Raw genomic sequence first — 17,427 nt, forward strand, 5'->3', positions numbered from 1 at the left:
GGGGTGATTTTAGCTGAGATGCATAGCAGTGAGATATGAACCCTAAAGAGGCCACATCTTACAGCCAGGCAGGACCCCAAATGGAGAGTTAAGGACACCAACCAAACCAAAAACTATTCCACCCAAAGTTGGTATTGTCTACAAGAAATGCAAGCACAAAGATGAAGTAGAGACTGAGGGAATGACTAAAATATACCCTGTCCGACTTGAAACCCATCCCAAAGGCAAGCACTAATCCCTGACATTAGTGAAGATACTTTGTTATACTTGCAGACACTAGATGAAATGATCCTTTTAAATTCTTTTGCTTGGTTTGTTAGTTGGTTTTCCTTTTGTTTTTTTTTTTTTCCAGGAAGTGTGGTGGCTTAGTGCCTGCACAAGCCCAGGCACAAGAAATAAATAAGATCTCTGAAACACAAACCTTGGGTGGGCCCTAGCTTGTAGTATTAATTTACAAGCAGCTACACACACACACACACACACACACACACACACAGAAGTCGGACATGAATTTTAGGGGAAAAAAGATAATTATGCGCTAACATTCCATCTTTCTGAACTTTGGGGCTGGAGAGACAGAGACAGACAGAGACAGAGAGAGGCAGAGAGAGACACAGAGACAGAGACAGAGACCCTCAAATAAATAAAAACTAAAAACACTCCGTTACACAAACTCTGTCACACAGTAAAATCAGTCCTGTGAGGAAATGCATTGTTCCAATTGCCTACCAAAAGGAAGGGAGGGAAAGAAGGAAGGAAAGGAGGGAGGGAGGGAGGGAGGAAGGAAGACAAAAATAATTATCTTTAGTACACTAGTCAAGAATTAGAAAAAAAATTTAAAGATATCAAACACAAGTCCACTAGACAGCAAGTAACAACACTCACAGCTGAAATATAAAACACACACACAGAGAGAAACTCTGTCATAAGATCCAACAGGCCTTCATGATCAAAGTTCTATAGCCAGTAGTACTAGAAGAACCATATGTCTGTAAGATAAAAGCCAGAAACTTTTCTGGTTTATTTTGCCTCAAGATACAGATTTTCTCGGTGTAGCCCCAGCAGCCCTGGAACTTTCTCTGGAGACTTGGCTAGCCTCAAACTCACAGAGGTCTGCTCTGCCTGCCTCAGGCCCTCCCCACAGCTGGACAAAAGCTAGATAGACTCTTGTTTTCTTCTTATTTATTGATTTCTCTTTTTTTTTCAATGTGTGTGTGTGCTCTATCTGCTGCCTATATGCCTGCATGCCAGAAGAGGGCACCAAAACCTAGAAGGACACACCATAAGGCTCCTGAGAATCAAGAGAATAGAGGTTTTTGACAAAAAAAAAAGAAAAGAAAAAAAAGTAAATTCTAATCACATAGAAAGTAGATATCTGCAGCTCTTCTAGTGGTAGTTAAGGCTTATCCTATCCTAACTAATAAAAATTGTTTTTTTTTTTTTCACATAACGGGGTGGGGGTGAGGCAACATGTGGATGGCAGCCATCTTGGCCGCTGACTGACCTCACCAAGATGGAGGGGGCCTGCCATGTGACCTACTGTTCCAGGTTGCTTTTGTTTTCTTTTCTCCCTTTACCAGCATCTAGGGGTCCCAATTTGCATGTACAGATTAATGAGGAGGAGGTGCCCAAAAGCAGCCAGAAACCTCAGACAATCCACAGCCACACCTTTTTCTCCTGCTCTTGTATGATACTTTTAAATGCCAGACTGAATTGCACCCGTGGTTTTAAATTATTTTAGGCTATTTTTAATTAAACCACAAAATAAAAGATAAATATAATCAGTCATCCTGGGACTCCTTTTGTGTAACTCAGTCTGTAGACTGGACTAGCCTCAAACTCACAGAGATCCACCTCCCTCTGCCTCCACCACTGCCTGGCAAAAGCTAGAATCATTAAAAAAATAAAGATAAAAATAAAACATGAGAATCTTAGATGGTCATAGCTGTGTACATTTGAAAAGCAGAGGCAGGTTCTGACCGGTTTGAGGCCAGCCTGGTCTAAAAAGTGTGTACAAGACAGCCAGGGCTGGTTACACTAAAAAAATGTATGAATAAAATAAAATATAAATAAAATAAAGAAAAGTAGAGAAAGAAAGAAAGTAGAAAAGAAAAGAGAGTCGGGCAGTGGTGGTGCATGCCTTTAATCCCAGCACTTGGGAGGCAGAGGCAGGCAGATTTCTGAGTTCGAGGCCAGCCTGGTCTACAGAGTGAGTTCCAGGACAGCCAGGGCTACACAGAGAAACCCTGTCTCGAAAAAACCAAAAAAGAAAAAAAAAGAAAAAGAAAAAAGAAAGAGAAAGAAAAACAGGACGACTTAGGAGGTAGTATTGGTTGAATCAAGATGTCCTTTCTCTGTATAGGCAATTCACTGGGTTGGTTTGTTAATTGATTTTGTTTTGTTTTTCTTTAAGCGTGGCCTACCTAGGGTCTATCTACTCAAGCCCAGGCACAAGAAATAATTAAGGATCTCTGAAACACAAATCTGGGGTGGTCCCTAGTTTGGCCATGGAGACAGACAGACAGACAGACAGACACACACACACACACACACACATACACACTAGTGGACCTGTGGTGTGGGGGAAGGGGGGCATCAAACAATTTCCACAGAAGGTTGGACAGTCTTGGACCAGAATGATGGAAGTGGCTGTTAAATTGACAATTTGAACATACTTTTGTTGTTGTGGTTGTTTTATGCCTAAAATTGGCAAACATCTGTACCAAGTTATTCTACCAATATAGACTTAGGGATGGGAGAATTTCTTAGGAACATGTCTTTGTTGTACACTTACCGGGCTGCCATTAGTTGGAGTGCTGGAGTGGGCAGGGGACTTGCAATTCATGTCTCAACTTGTCAACCAGGAAGTCAGTCAGTTGCCCACATACATGTCTCTTTCTGCCAAGTAGGATGTCAGTTCCCAGGAAGATCTTGGGAACTTAGATTTTACTCACACCATACTCAAAATAGAAGTCTGATTCCAAATAGTCTCTGCACCAAATCGGTGCAGGTGTCTCTCTTGTGTTGGAGGCGGGAAGCTATATTCAAGGGGATAGAAGCTCTGTTTCCAAGTGACAACTACAGGAGAAGGGAATATTGTTCTTTCTCCAATGGAGACTCAACTGAGATATATATGTAACCTAAGGGCAGGCCTGGATAGATCTGGGTGAATGGGGATTAAAGGAGTTAGGAGGAGCTATGGGATGAGAAACTATGATCAGAATATGGTATAGAAAACAAAATTTGTACTATATTTTTTTAAAAAAAATCTCAAAAGCAAAACGTTTCCTTCTCTGCGTATCCAACCACTCCCAGCTAGCAAGGTAGTGTGCAATTCTGTCCCCATTAGAGCTATTGAGGCTAAGAAAAAAAGGGGAAACACCTATATGGTTACCTGATTTATATATATAATATATATATATTTATATATTATATATATATAATCTCAGGGTTAGGGTTAGATATATAATAAAAGGAAAGAAGTGGATAGATGGACATGATGGTGGTGGTGGTGGCCTGGTATTTTGAGAAGCCCAATTGCTTCACAAGGTTGATTTTTTAAAGATTTTTTTTATTTATGAGTACACACTGCAGCTATCTTCAGACACACACTAGAAGAGTGCATCAAATCGCATTACTGATGGTTGTGAGTCATTGATTTTATGCAGAAAACTTGCCTCTGGAGTGACATGGCAGGGGCCTGCAGATCCCTGCCCCCCACCCACCCTACTACACACACACACACACACACACACACACACACACACACACACACACGGAGAAGGCAGTGTGGGGGAAGGGGAGGTGAAAGTGTTGAGAGAGAATTTAGATAGCTTGAACAAATAACTGGAATAAAAACTGGAAGAAAGGGAAATCATGTCACACAAACGAGCAAGTAATCAAGCAAGCTGGAAAACCCAAACGGAATAAAACAAAACAAACAAAAAAATAAAACAAAAAAAAAAAAGAATGGCCTAACAAAGCAAAGCAAGGCAAGCTTACATACAGTCCACAACAGATGATAGCCTAAGACTCCTGCCTGGCTGGAGAGTGATGTCTCTCAGCATGTTTGGAACAACTTTTATTTTTGGTTTTTCGAGACAGGGTTTCTCTGTGTAGCCCTGGCTGGCCTGGAACTCAGAAATCCACCTGCCTCTGCCTCCCAAGTGCTGGGATTAAAGGCATACACAACCACTGCCTGGCTTTGGGACAACTTTTAAAAAAGAAAGTGGATTCCCCTCTTTCGGTGTGTCTAAGAGAGAGCAGCAATATACTCATATAAAGAAATCTTTAAAAAATAGGAATGTTTTTACGGACTATGTGAGCACCTCCAGATTCAGTGGCGGTAAGAACCCTGACAGAGTCCAGCCTTCTTGATGACAAGAAGCATGGAGTCTGGAATAGCTTGAGAGATGAAACATAAATGCATATATAATGCGTAAATATCACTTTAGCAAGTGTTTCATTTTAATGGTGATGGATAGCTTTTCAAATTTCAAAGTCTGGAATGTTGTTTGAAGTTATTCTGGCTACTATTTAGGAATGAGCTTCTGAGATGCCATTCCCTGTACTAGAAACAGGCTAGAAAAGTTACATATTGCCACTGGAAAGCCATCAATCAGGCAGTGACTGTGAGTGACCAGAAAAGAGTTCCTGGTGGAGGTGACACTAGAATGGAATTATGAAGGATAAATCCTTTTGGAGGGTGCTGGATGGAACTAAGACAGCCTTGGAGGGAAAATAGCAAGCACCCCGAACAGGCTGTGAATTACTGAGAGTAAAAATGTAAGAATGGAGGAAAAAGGCAAGAGAGATGCGATCTAAAGTCTCGATGGGGGAAAGTCTATGTTCACAGGTGCCAAGTATGGACTAACTATGGAGCAGGTTCACTAAGGATGGGACTAAGAATGTGGTGAATTTGAACAAGAAACTGCTTCAAATTTTGTTCCTTCCCTGTTGCATTCCTATAGTAAAAAGGTGGGAGAGGGAATTGTGTGTGTGTGGATGTATGCATGCACTAGGGGAGTTTAACAGAGAGCTAGGTGCAATGAATTGACTTTACACAGACAGAAGCTTTAACTAAAACCAAGTGTTAGTAAGAGGTGAGTAGAACTCTACAGGTGCTTGAAGTCACATTAAGCTGCTCAGGCAATGCCTCCCTCCCCTCACCCTCTCCCCCAACCCCCTAGGAACCCATACATGCATGCACACACTCACACAGGCATGCTATCACTCAGTACATGCATGCACGGGCATCAGTGGTGATGCAGATGGGCATTAAATTCCCCTGTGCTGAATTTAGGAGGTTGTGAGCCACTGGTGTGGGTGTTGGGAACTGAACTCAGGTCCTCTGTCAGAGTAGCAAGTGCTCTTAACTGCTGAGCTGTCTCACTACCACACTTTCATCCTCTTCTTGGCTAAATCTCTGGTGTCATAGTGAAGAGATAATTCAGAAAAGTCAGTTAATTTACAAAAGATTTATTGATCAGCTAGAGCATGACTCATAGAAACCAACTGAAACCTCTTAACTGAATATGTCTGGGAATTCAAATTGAGGGTATGGATAACTGATGCTACTGTGGGCCAAGCTCTGTGGTATGGACATATTTCCTGTCCTACAAAGTTTCCCATAACTGACTCAGAGAAAAAGAAGCAAACTGTGTGGTTACAATTAAGCCAAAACTGCCATGCAAATTCTATAAGCTAGAAAGATTAAGTACAATGATAGATGCAACATTGTTAACATTGTTAAACTAATATACCTCTTTAGAGTGCTTTCTTTTTGGAACAGAACAGAGCAGTGCTAAAGTTCTCTTTAAGATAGAAGTGTCTTGCTAAAGCTTGACAAATGAATGCATTTTGTGGGAATCAATTACTTCCAGCAGTCAAGACCTTTTCGGTTTGCTCATTCGGCAATTCTTCAGTGAATGGGGAAAACAGTGTGTCTGTTTCGGATCCACGCTCCTTGCGTTGGCTTGTAAGCAAGAGAGTTTGCATATCACGTTTAAATTTGTCTCTTCCTATTCCAGAATAGAATATGTTCTCTTCTAGCATATTCAGTGCAATATGACACTTATCCATTCCGTAGCTCATTTCCAGTTCTTTTAAGCAGCGAACAGCAATTAGGGGGTGAATGATACTTATACCAGTGTACCTCTCATAATGTGAAACTTCAGTTATTAGGAGTGTGGAATAGGTTCCCATGTTGTCTTCTACAGTTTCAGATTTCCCATGTTTAGTGGTATAAGTGATTCCCAGAAATATTTCACACTGTGATACTGAAATGGTAGAGTCTGTAACATAAGAGTTGAGTAATGCCAGGTAAGAAATGAGCTGGGCTTTCTTGCTTTTAGCATCCAGGTCCTTCAGTGTATTCTTCACTACATCCTTTAGGTAAGTTGTATCAAAATTGGCTTTTAAGATCATGAAGGAATAAAAGTTTTCACAGTTCTTATACTCCTTTTCAATTTCCTGTAGTTTGGCCTCAAAGGCTCTTTTTTCTTTGGGAGAAAGTTGATATTTTAGTGAAATGCTATCAGCTAATTTTGCACTTTTATCTGGATTCTGAGATCTCATGCAGTTAAGGATTATAACTAATGTTTTTTCATATCTCAGACCTTTTTCTGCTATAAAGGAATTGATGACATTCTGCAGAATATAGGTGTTCTGTTCTTCGAAATCATCTACAAGGAGAAGCAGGGGAATATAATCCTGGTGGCAGGTAGCCTTGTAGCTTGACAGCTTGCTTACTTGTTCTCCAATCTCCACAAAATCAGTTGCTTTGTTTTTCAAGACAGCACACCGGAACATCTGCTTTAAGTCCCAGAGAACATGTATAGCCAACGTAGAACCTCCACAGCCTGAGTGATGGTACAGGTTGATGACTTTGGCAAATACTGTTTAGGAGATTCTGCACACTGTTCTATTAAAGTTGTTAGCTCTTCAAAACTATCCCTTTTTGAAGAATATCTTTCAGAAGAAAAATAAAAGTTCTACCAGGGTACTCTGCCTCCTCGATAAAAGTGTTCTTCTCTTGATTCTTTAAATTCTAGGAATTTAGATTTATCTTTCTCTGTATCTCCACACTCATTTTCTTTTCTTTCTTTTTTTTATTTGGTTTTTCGAGACAGGGTTTCTCTGTATAGTCCTGGCTGCCCTGGAACTCACTCTGTAGACCAGGCTGGCCTCGAACTCTCAAACTCAGAAATCTGCCTGCCTCTGCCTCCCAAGTGCTGGGATTAAAGGAGTGCGCCACCACCACCCAGCTCTACACTCATTTTCACAGAGGATTTCCAGTGCACTCATGATATCTTCATCCATTTTTTCCCAGAATAACTGAGGAGCCGCCACAGGAGTGCAAAAATCTCCTTGAAGTCTGAATTACTGATTTCAGTTTGAGGATGGTATTGTTGACCAGTTCAATGTTTAAAGTAGAAATGCTATGTTTTTCTAAATCATCTTTGATTTCCAGTCTTACTTGTAGTAGACCACTCCACTGTTTGTAGATAACTGAGTTTGCACAGATGCACAACATAGTGTCCATTCCATGGAAAACTTTATAGAAATCAAAGAAAGTCTCAATAAGTGGATCTTTTGTGTTTTCTACTGGAGAAAGTAAGAGAAACACAACCAGAACCTTCTCTCTTACTATTATATTTTCATCTGTGAGGAATGAAATGAGGCTTCTAACCCCAGAAGCTCTACCTCTGTGCCATATATGTGGCTCTAGATGTTGACAAGGCAAGTCTACTCCACCATTGCAGAAGATCCAGTTGGGCGAGGGTCCTGGCTTCTGGCATCTATCTCCCGCTTCTCTGTTTAGTTAGAGAAGGCGTCTTATGATGAATCCCAACTATGTGAGTTTTGAATTTGGATGTCTAATTATGGGGAGTCTTAGACAAGTTCACAACCCCAAAACATTGATGTGAGACGAGTCACATCGATGGTCAAAGGCTTTAGGCTGTCGACGATGGGCAACATCAAGGGACCCCGAGGTGAGTGAAAGGAGGGTGAGAGCCCTGTCTTAGGCCATGTAGGCTGCACCCACTCCCAGCACCACGCACTCCTTTTCGGCTGCATTGGGTGGGCCCCTGGGAAGTGGACCTACAATAATCCCGTCATTGGGCTAACTCACAGCCATCCTAGTCCCTTGTAAATGTTCAAGTTACCAACCATTTGTCAGTTTGGGGTGTACCTTTCCCCACCTGCACAATGTCCCCTGAAGCTTGGCAACTGCAAGATCCTGCTTGGCAACTGCAGATAGACTCAAAGCAGTATACCATATCTTCTGAAGAATAGCAGGGAGACCATAACTCAAGCAGTGTACCATATCTTCTGAATAATAGCAGGTAGATCATAATTCAAGGCAGTGTACCGTATAGACCATGACATGTTTCAAGGCAGAGGCCAAGAAGATTCTGTACTTTTCCACCAACTGGCCCCTCTTACCCCCTCCCCTTGTAAAACATGCTATAAAAAAGCATTTCATGTTCAAAAAAATAATAATAATATATATATAAAAAAAGAATCTGGTCACAAAAATGGAATAAATTGACTGTACTTTTTGAAAAAAAAAAAAAAAAAGAAGAAGATCCAGCTGGGCTGCTCATAAAGTTTCAGAGTAGAAATTTTTCTCTTCGGTGGTAGTTTTTTCCTCATAGTGACCGAGTAGGTGGAGGTTTGCAACTCTGCTTTCTCTGTAAGCTTTCAACACTCCCTTGATGTGAGATAAGGATCAAAATCTAGCACAGCAAATAATTTAAGTTCCTTTATGAAATCTAAGTGCGCTACCTGAATTGTTGCACAGGTATTTGTTACAAGAATGTACCAATCATAGTGAGATTTATCAAGTGAGCCTTGGTTTCTGGTCAAAAGTTTAGACAGTTTCAGTCCTTCTCTCTCTTTCTTAGCTACCGTCCTAAGTTCTTCTTCAGCTGCTTTTCTAGATTCTATCCATGTCTTTAAATCCTCTAGAAATTTTTTGAACTCTATATCTCGTTCTTTGGGATTGTCTAGGATATCCCTAGATGTAGCTCCTTCTCTCACAATGAAGTATCTTTGCTTTGTTTCCACTGTGTATCTGTGCAAGTTTGCATCATAGTGTAAAAATACTTTTCTTGACATATTGAATGATTGGGAAAAACATCTACCTCAATGACAAATCTATTAGATTGTGTATTGTTCTGCCGAAGGACTTCCACAAACCGTGGTTCCCAGATACATGCTCTGGCTTCTCTGATTTGACTATCTTTGAAATACTTTGTGATCATTACGTTTAAGTGATTAATAAAGACATCTTTACTGGTAACTTGCACACCAACAATTTCTCCATATGGATTGTCGTTTACTCCAAAATGAATAGTGCCATTGGTGCGTGAATTCAGGAACGTCTCATTGCTAAATTTCATCTTTATATCCTCTTGCGTGGCTGTCTCTAGGTTTGTCAAGGCTTTGAATTCATGCACTGGGTTGATGAGATTGAGCGGCCCTGTCTCAGCAACTCGTAGAATAGAATGCTCTATGTAATGTTTGACATTGTGGAAGGAATTAAAAGGGTATGGCATGCAAGACACCTGTTCTGGTTTGGGCTCATTACCGTCCATGTCTTTAGTCACTTTGTCACCTAACACATTTTGTTTCATAAGACTCGGTTCTTGTTCTTCATGCTGGCCTATCTCTCTGAGACCAAGATTACTGTTGGGTGAACTCATTAGTTCAGGGGAACTAATTAGTTTGTTATACATACGTATTATCAGAAGTGCTGGAACCTGTGGCAAGCCCATTTCTCCGAGATCCTCTTCAGTCATTACCTGCAGGGCCATCCCTGTTACCTCTTCATCAAGCAGGATTTGAGCATATTTCTCATCAATGTTAAGGTCTTCAGTTACCCATTTTCTTACATGTTCTTTGGTCCAGTCTTTGATCGATTTAGGTTGAGCTTCTTGTCTATTCATGTCTAAGCTTCAAAGTTGTTCCCTGAAAAAAGTCATATGATGATATTTTAGCATTATACTTTATCATGGAAATTACATAGGCAATTTGGAATACAACCTCATACAAATTACATACAAATGCTTGATATTTTTAAAAAATTAACTTAAAACTTCTTGGGAGTCATTCTATAGTATATAGACCTAGGTACTCTCCATTTCACAGGCAATTGTAATTGTGATTCTGAAATAAGCAGTAGCTGCTTGCCAGTGATAAACTCCTTGTCTTTGATACAGTTTCCTTTTAGACTTTATGTGGAAGTTGGGATTTTGTAACTCAAAACTAGAATCTTCAGTAACAAAGTTTCCTTTTCATAAAATAATGGGAACTGTTTAGGTAGTACATTTAATTAATGCATGACACCTAGATTATAATTTATTCTTCCAAGATTTCTGACTACATTGACAGCTAAGCTAACTGTAGCTTGACAGCTAGAAACAGACCTCTAGGTCCTTACCCCAAGGTAACCTACCACCTTATTAGCTCATTAGTAAATTTATTAACTAGCTAAGACTTCCAGAACTCTTATCAAAGTCAGGTCCATTTGCCCTGCTCAAAGACCTCATAAAAAAAAAAGCTTACATTCAGATGTAAGCTTTCACAGATGTACTTCCTTATCTAAATTCAGTCTCCAGTGACTAAGTGGTTCATGTTTCTTCTCCTTGCTATGGCACTGTCCTAAACATTAACCAAGAGTTCTTATAAATTAGCCTTACCCTAATAAAACCTTCCACTGTACAATCTACTTTTATAATCACAAGTTCAGTTAAAGTGTTTCTTGTGCCAAACCTATACTACAGCTATCATGGTTAAAAATGTTTCTTTTGGTTATTTTTTCATCACAGACTTAGGGTGTTTCTCTTACTAAACTATATGATCAACTATCATATTCACAAGGTTGTCAAATTTGAGTTTTCTTTAATTGTCTCTTAAATGTAATATATTCAGACTCCTAGACAGGAGGAAAAGCCCTTCTTGTTCCTTCTGTTACACAAGTTTCTTTCTTTCTTTCTTTTTTTTTTTGTCTTCCCTAAGCTCGTCTTAAAAAATTGTCATGTTAACAAATCTTTTTTGTAAACTTATAAGGTACAGGAAACCCACTCAGATCTTCTTCTCATGGACCAAATAAACTCTATCCAGATAAGTACACCTGCCAATCAATAGCCTAAGTTCCCATTTGCTACCTATCTATCCCAGAGGGTAGGATTCATCTCCTGTGCCCTGGGATTGGGACTTCCAATCACCAAAACCACCAAACTTCCAATCACTCCAACCACCAAAACGTAAGGTTTTCAAATGTACTTTCAAATGTACACCTAAGAAAAAAATTTTTCCCCCAAATGTACTTTATTCTCTGCTCTAATATGTACATGTTCAGCATCTTGTCAAGTCCAGACATTCACTCAAAATCTACATCCAAGACAGCTCCAGAGAAGCAACCCATAGATGCTCCAATCTACTCTTACAGACACAGACGCTTTTACTGGATCTTTTCCTTCCTATACACAGATGGTTCCATAGACCCTGGACTGCAAGGAAAACAGTCAACTCTCCTAAGACTAGACCAACATCCCCATACCCATTTTCTTAGGATTCTCAGAGACAGGTCTCCCCAAAGTCAGCAGGGAGTAACTAAAGATCACAAAGATCCCATTCGTGCTTCACCATAGCCTCTGTCTAGTTTTTCCTTTTTTAATTAAACCAATGTTTAAGATGAATGCTAGCATTCCTTCTAGGTTCCTCCCCACAGTTACCTGGCAACAGCCAGGTATGCCTGACTCACTATAAAAGGGGCCGTTTGCTCCTTCCTCACTCTCTTACTCTTTATTATTATTATTTAAGTTTTTTTGAGACAGGGTTTCTCTTTATAGCCCTGGCTGTCCTGGAACTCACTCCGTAGACCAGGCTGGCCTCCAACTCAGAAATCCACCTGCCTCTGCCTCCCAAGTGCTGGGATTAAAGGCGTGTGCCACCACTGCCCAGCTAATCCTCTTCCTAATAGTGTATTTTATTAATATCTTAACCCTCCTAGTTCCTATCTTAATCGCCATAGCTTTCTTAACACTAGTAGAACGAAAAATTCTAGGATATATGCAATTACAAAAGGGCCCCAACATCGTAGGTTTATATGGGATTCTTCAACCATCTGCAGATGCTATAAAATTATTTATAAAAGAACCAATATTCCCTTTAACAACCTCAATATCATTATTTATCATTGCACCAACACTATCGCTTTCCCTTGCTTAAGCCTATGGATTCCATTGCCAATATCCCCATCCACTAATTAACTTAAATTTAGGAGTTCTATTCATCCTAGCAACATCAAGTCTTTCAGTTTATTCTATGATCTGGATGAGCCTCCAACTCAAAATACTCCCCATTTGGCGCACTGTGAGCAGTTGCCCAAACAATTTCCTACAAAGTAACAATAGCCATCATCCTACTCTGAGTTCTATTAGTAAGTGGTTCATTCTCTTTACAAACACTTTTATTACCCAAGAGGAAATGTGATTAATTGTTCCAGCCTGACCAATAGCTATAATATGATTTATCTCAACTCAACCCTAGCAGAAACAAACTGGGCCCCATTCGACTTAACAGAAGGGGAATCAGAACTCATCTCAGGGTTCAATGTTGAATATGCCGCTGACCCATTTGCACTATTCTTCACAGCCAAATATACTACCATCATCTTAACAAACGCCCTAACAGCCATTATCTTCTTAGGCCCACTCAACAACATCAACTTCCCTGAACACTACTCAATCAATTTCATACAGAAACACTACTTCTATCAACAACACTTTTATGAATTCGAGCATCATACCCACGATTCCGCTATGACCAACTCATACACCTCTTATGAAAAAAACTTGCCGGGCAGTGGTGGCGCACGCCTTTAATCCCAGCACTTGGGAGGCAGAGGCAGGCGGATTTCTGAGTTTGAGGCCAGCCTGGTCTACAGAGTGAGTTCCAGGATAGCCAGGGCTATAAAGAGAAACCCTGCCTCGAAAAAAAAAAAATCCTTCCTGTGCTAATAAAGCCTATCACCATCCTCATTATTTATTTTACTATCTTTATGGGCCCCATAATTACGATAGCTAGCACCAACCTAATATTAATATGAGTCAGCTTAGAAATAAGCCTTCTAGCAATTATTTTCCTATTAATAAAAACCCCACAATCAACTGAAGCCGCACAAAATATTTTATCACACAGGCAACAGCCTGAATAATTATTTTACTCACTATGATACTTAATTATAAACAACTAGGTAGGAATATGCACCTTTCAAAAACAAACAAACAGCATTTTACTTAATATGACAGTAACTTCATTATCAATAAAACTTGGCCTAGTCCCATTTCACTACTGACTTCCTGAAGTAACACAAGGAATTCCCCTACATACAGGACTGATTCTTCTTACGTGACAAAAAAAAAAAAAAAAACCCATTATCCATATTTCAAATTTACCAACTCTTAAACCCAACTATTATTCTAATACTTGCAATTACATCAATTTTTATGGGAGCATGAGGCAGGCTAAACCAAACACAAACACGAAAAATCATAGCATACTCATCAATCGCTCACATGGACTGAATAGTAGCAATTCTCTCATACAACCCAAACCTTATGTTATTTAATCTTATTATCTATATCACCCTCACAATTCCTATTTTTATATTACTAATAATAAATACCTCTATGACAATCAATTCAATCTCACTTCTATGAAATAAAACACCAATGGTCCTAACAATAACTTCTTTACTCCTTCTATCCCTAGGAGACCTTCCACCACTAACAGGATTTTTACCCAAATGATCTATTATTACAGAGCTACTAAAAAATAACTGCATAATTATAGCAACATCAATAGCCATGATAGCACTACTAAATTTATTCTTTTATACACACCTGATTTACTCAACTTCACTTAACAATATTTCAAACTAATAATAGCTCCAAAATAACTACACATCACAAAAGTCCCAAACACAACTTTATCCTATTAGCCCTGACAATTAACCCTCCCACTTTCACCTCAACTAGTATTTTATAAGTTAAGGATATAACTAGTCCACCGGGTGGTGGTGGCGCATGCCTTTAATCTCAGCACTTGGGAGGCAGAAGCAGGCGGATTTCTGAGTTCGAGGACAGCCAGAGATATACAGAGAAACCCTGTCTCGAAAAAACCTAAAAAAAAAAAAAAGGATATAATAGTCCAAGAGCCTTCAAAGTCCTAAGAAAACAACCAAGTTTAACTTCTGATAAGGACTGTAAGACCATATCCTACATCTACTGAATGCAAATCAATTGCTTTAATTAAACTAAGACCTTAACTAGACTGGAAGTATTTAAACCTATGAAATTTTAGTTAACAGTTAAATACCCTAATTCCTGGCTTCAGTCTACTTCTCCCACCTATCAGAGAGGGGGCGGAAAAGCCTTAGTAGAGGAAGTTTCTCTACCCCTTCGAATTTGCAACTTGATATGATAATCACCTCAAGGCCTGGTAAAAAGAGGACTTAAACCCCTGTGTTTAGATTTGCAGTCTAATGCTTACTCAGCCATTTTACCTGTGTTCGTAAATCGTTGATTACCCTCAACCAACCATAAAGATATTGGTACCCTATATCTACTATTTGGCGCTTGAGCAGGAAGAGTAGGGACAGCACTAAGCATCCTACTTCGAGCTGAACTAGAGACAGCCAGGTGCACTTCTAGGGGATGACCAGATCTATAATGTTATTGTCACATCCCATGCGTTTGTTATAATTTTCCTTAGAGTTACACCAGTAATAATTGGAGGCTTTGGAAACTGACTCTTACTCCTAATAATTGGAGCCCCTGACATAGCATTCCTACAAATAAATAACATAAGCTTCCGACTTCTGCTCCCATCGTTTCTTCTTCTCCTAGCATCATCAATAGTAGAAGCAGGAACAGGAACAGGATGAGGAACCTAACCCATGCTGGAGCATCTGTAGACCTAACAATTTTCTCTCTACACCTAGCTAGTGTATCATCTATTTTAGGGGCTATTAACTTTATTTCTACTATCAGTCATATAAAACACCCAGCCATAACCCAATATCAAACACCATTGTTTGTTTGATCTGTACTAATTATAGCTGTCCTTCTTCTACTATAGCTCCCAGTATTAGCTGCAGGGATTACAATACTATTAACAGACTGCAATCCAAACACAACTTTCCACCAAGCAGGAGGTGGAGACCATATTCTTTATCAAAGAGAAACTCCAGAAGGCTCCTGAATTGCTTCTGTTCCTGGGAGAGCTCTGAAATAGCCTTTTCCTTCTTTTTTGCTGACACAGCCCAGAGAGAGGACAACTGCTTTTCTGAACCCCCCCCCCCCCATCTTCAAGATCTAACTCTTCATCTCTTTCTTTAGGAGGAGTAGCAGTGGCTATTTATTGATAGTTACTCCTCAGTGCCCTGCTTTCTTAGTTTTCCAATTCCTTCTGACCCTGCTCCTCTTGCCTGAGGCAGCTCTTAGGCTATGGGCAAATGCCTATTTAGAATTCTCCAGTCCCAAGTTTCGACGTCACCCACTAGGTCAACACTTATTCAACCTAGACCATATTCCCTTAAACACACTTCCTGCAAACACAGCCTCCAAAAAGTAACTAGCGCTAGCATCAATGCTGTTCGTTGCTTACCAAGTGCCCAGGACACACTTCTTCTGTATTCCCTGGAGCTCTACCAAGACAACGTTTCTCAGCTGTTCCCCCGTTTTTAGGTCCCTCGTTGTCAGCGACACCTGTAGCTGCCTGCGGCCAGGAATCAACTGGGTTCACCTGAAAGAGGGGCTGGAAATGAAGTCTGAACAAGGCTCGAACTTTAACGTTCAGCTCCCAATTTAAAGGGAAAGGCCCCACCAAAACCCTTTCTTGTTTCAGCTGGAGATGGGTGGGGGAACCCATCCTTGGTCACAGGCGAGATATCAAGGCAAGCCCAGCTGGCAGTTATACTTGTAAGTTCCTGTGCAGCCCAGGTGGGTAACTCCTCCTAGATCCTATCACTTGGTCTATTGTGGTAAACAAGGTCTTTCAGGCCTGCTCAAAGCTGGGGGACGGGCACAATTCCCACTTTTTAGTTTTTTTTTAAAGCAATTTTTTAAGCTAATTTTTCACAGTTCCTTGCAAAACCAGGGCAGAAGTGCCAGTAGCTGCTCCTCCCACACTCAGAGAGTCATGGAGATCTTATTTTAAAGTTCCATAATTTTAAAATTACAATTCCTTGTCCTGGAGGATAATAAGGAATCTCAGTAATATGAGCAATATTAAATTGTCAACAAAAATCTCAAATGTCTGACTGCAATAGCCAGTCCCATTGTCTGTGATCTGATGTGGAGCACCAAGCACAGAAAATAATGTGGGCAGTAACTAACCACATTTACTTGCTTCTCTTGCTAAAGCAGCTGCAGTTAGAAAGCCTAAAAGGTGTCAAGTCACATGGACATATTTTAATTTTCCAAATTCAGAAACGAGTAACATCCATTTGCCATAATTGATTATATAAGTCCTCAAGGCTTGACACCATTATGAAGAAATTGAGGACACTGAGAGCAAGTTTTTTGCAATTTAACTTGCACACTTACTAGAAATGCCAAATTATTGTCTCAAGGTATTACTATTTTGATGATGTAAAGAATAAGATTGTATGGCCAATTGTTTCTGTAAGGTCTATAATCTGCCCAGTATACAAATCTGCTGTGGCATTGCCCTGGGGTCCAGGCAATCCAATATGAACTTTTAAATGTCTTACAAAGTTAAGAAACAGTACATGTTTCTTAAATTAAGCTGTATTTGTATAAATAACTGTAAAATTTGAGAATTAACAATATGTTAAAAGGAACATTTTAAGCAATTATAAACCATGAGCCATACACTGGCTATGGGTATACAAATTGAAAGCTTGATTTTTCTAGCATTTCAAGCAGTGGCTACAGCACGTAATTCAATTATTTGTGCTGAAGCAGGGGAAAACTCAAGAAAATGAACATGTGATCTAATTACATATACTGCCTTCTCAACAGATGAGCTGTCTGTAAATACAGTAAGCATCTTTTCTATGGGCTGCATGCAAATTTACAGGAAATACAAAAGCATGCAGAGAGAAAACTGTAACAATGATTATCAAATTTGCCTAAAGTTTGCCATGTAATAGGCAAAATATCATTATTCACCAATAACCAATTTAATTCCTATTTGGAATAAAGAATATTTCATCCAAAGTACTTTCAGGATTCTATCTTACAATCCTGTATCAGCACAGTAACATTTTCATAATAGGATGTTCAAACTTTACCTGCAGATGAAGAAAGCTGAATCCACATTAATGGGTTCTTTTGCCAAAGGGCTGCTGTGAGTGTAAGGGTAAAAATTAAAACAGCTCAGCAGAGA

The 17,427-nt window shown here is 39.7% G+C and overlaps 1 pseudogene; it reads right to left on the reverse strand.

The window, feature by feature from the left end:
* Positions 1-5,766: 5,766 nt before the first annotated feature.
* Positions 5,767-9,953, reverse strand: LOC114616244 (annotated as a pseudogene).
* Positions 9,954-17,427: the final 7,474 nt, after the last annotated feature.

The sequence above is a fragment of the Grammomys surdaster genome, unplaced genomic scaffold (assembly GCF_004785775.1).
Source record: "Grammomys surdaster isolate TR1022 unplaced genomic scaffold, NIH_TR_1.0 311247, whole genome shotgun sequence".
Lineage (NCBI taxonomy): Eukaryota > Metazoa > Chordata > Mammalia > Rodentia > Muridae > Grammomys > Grammomys surdaster.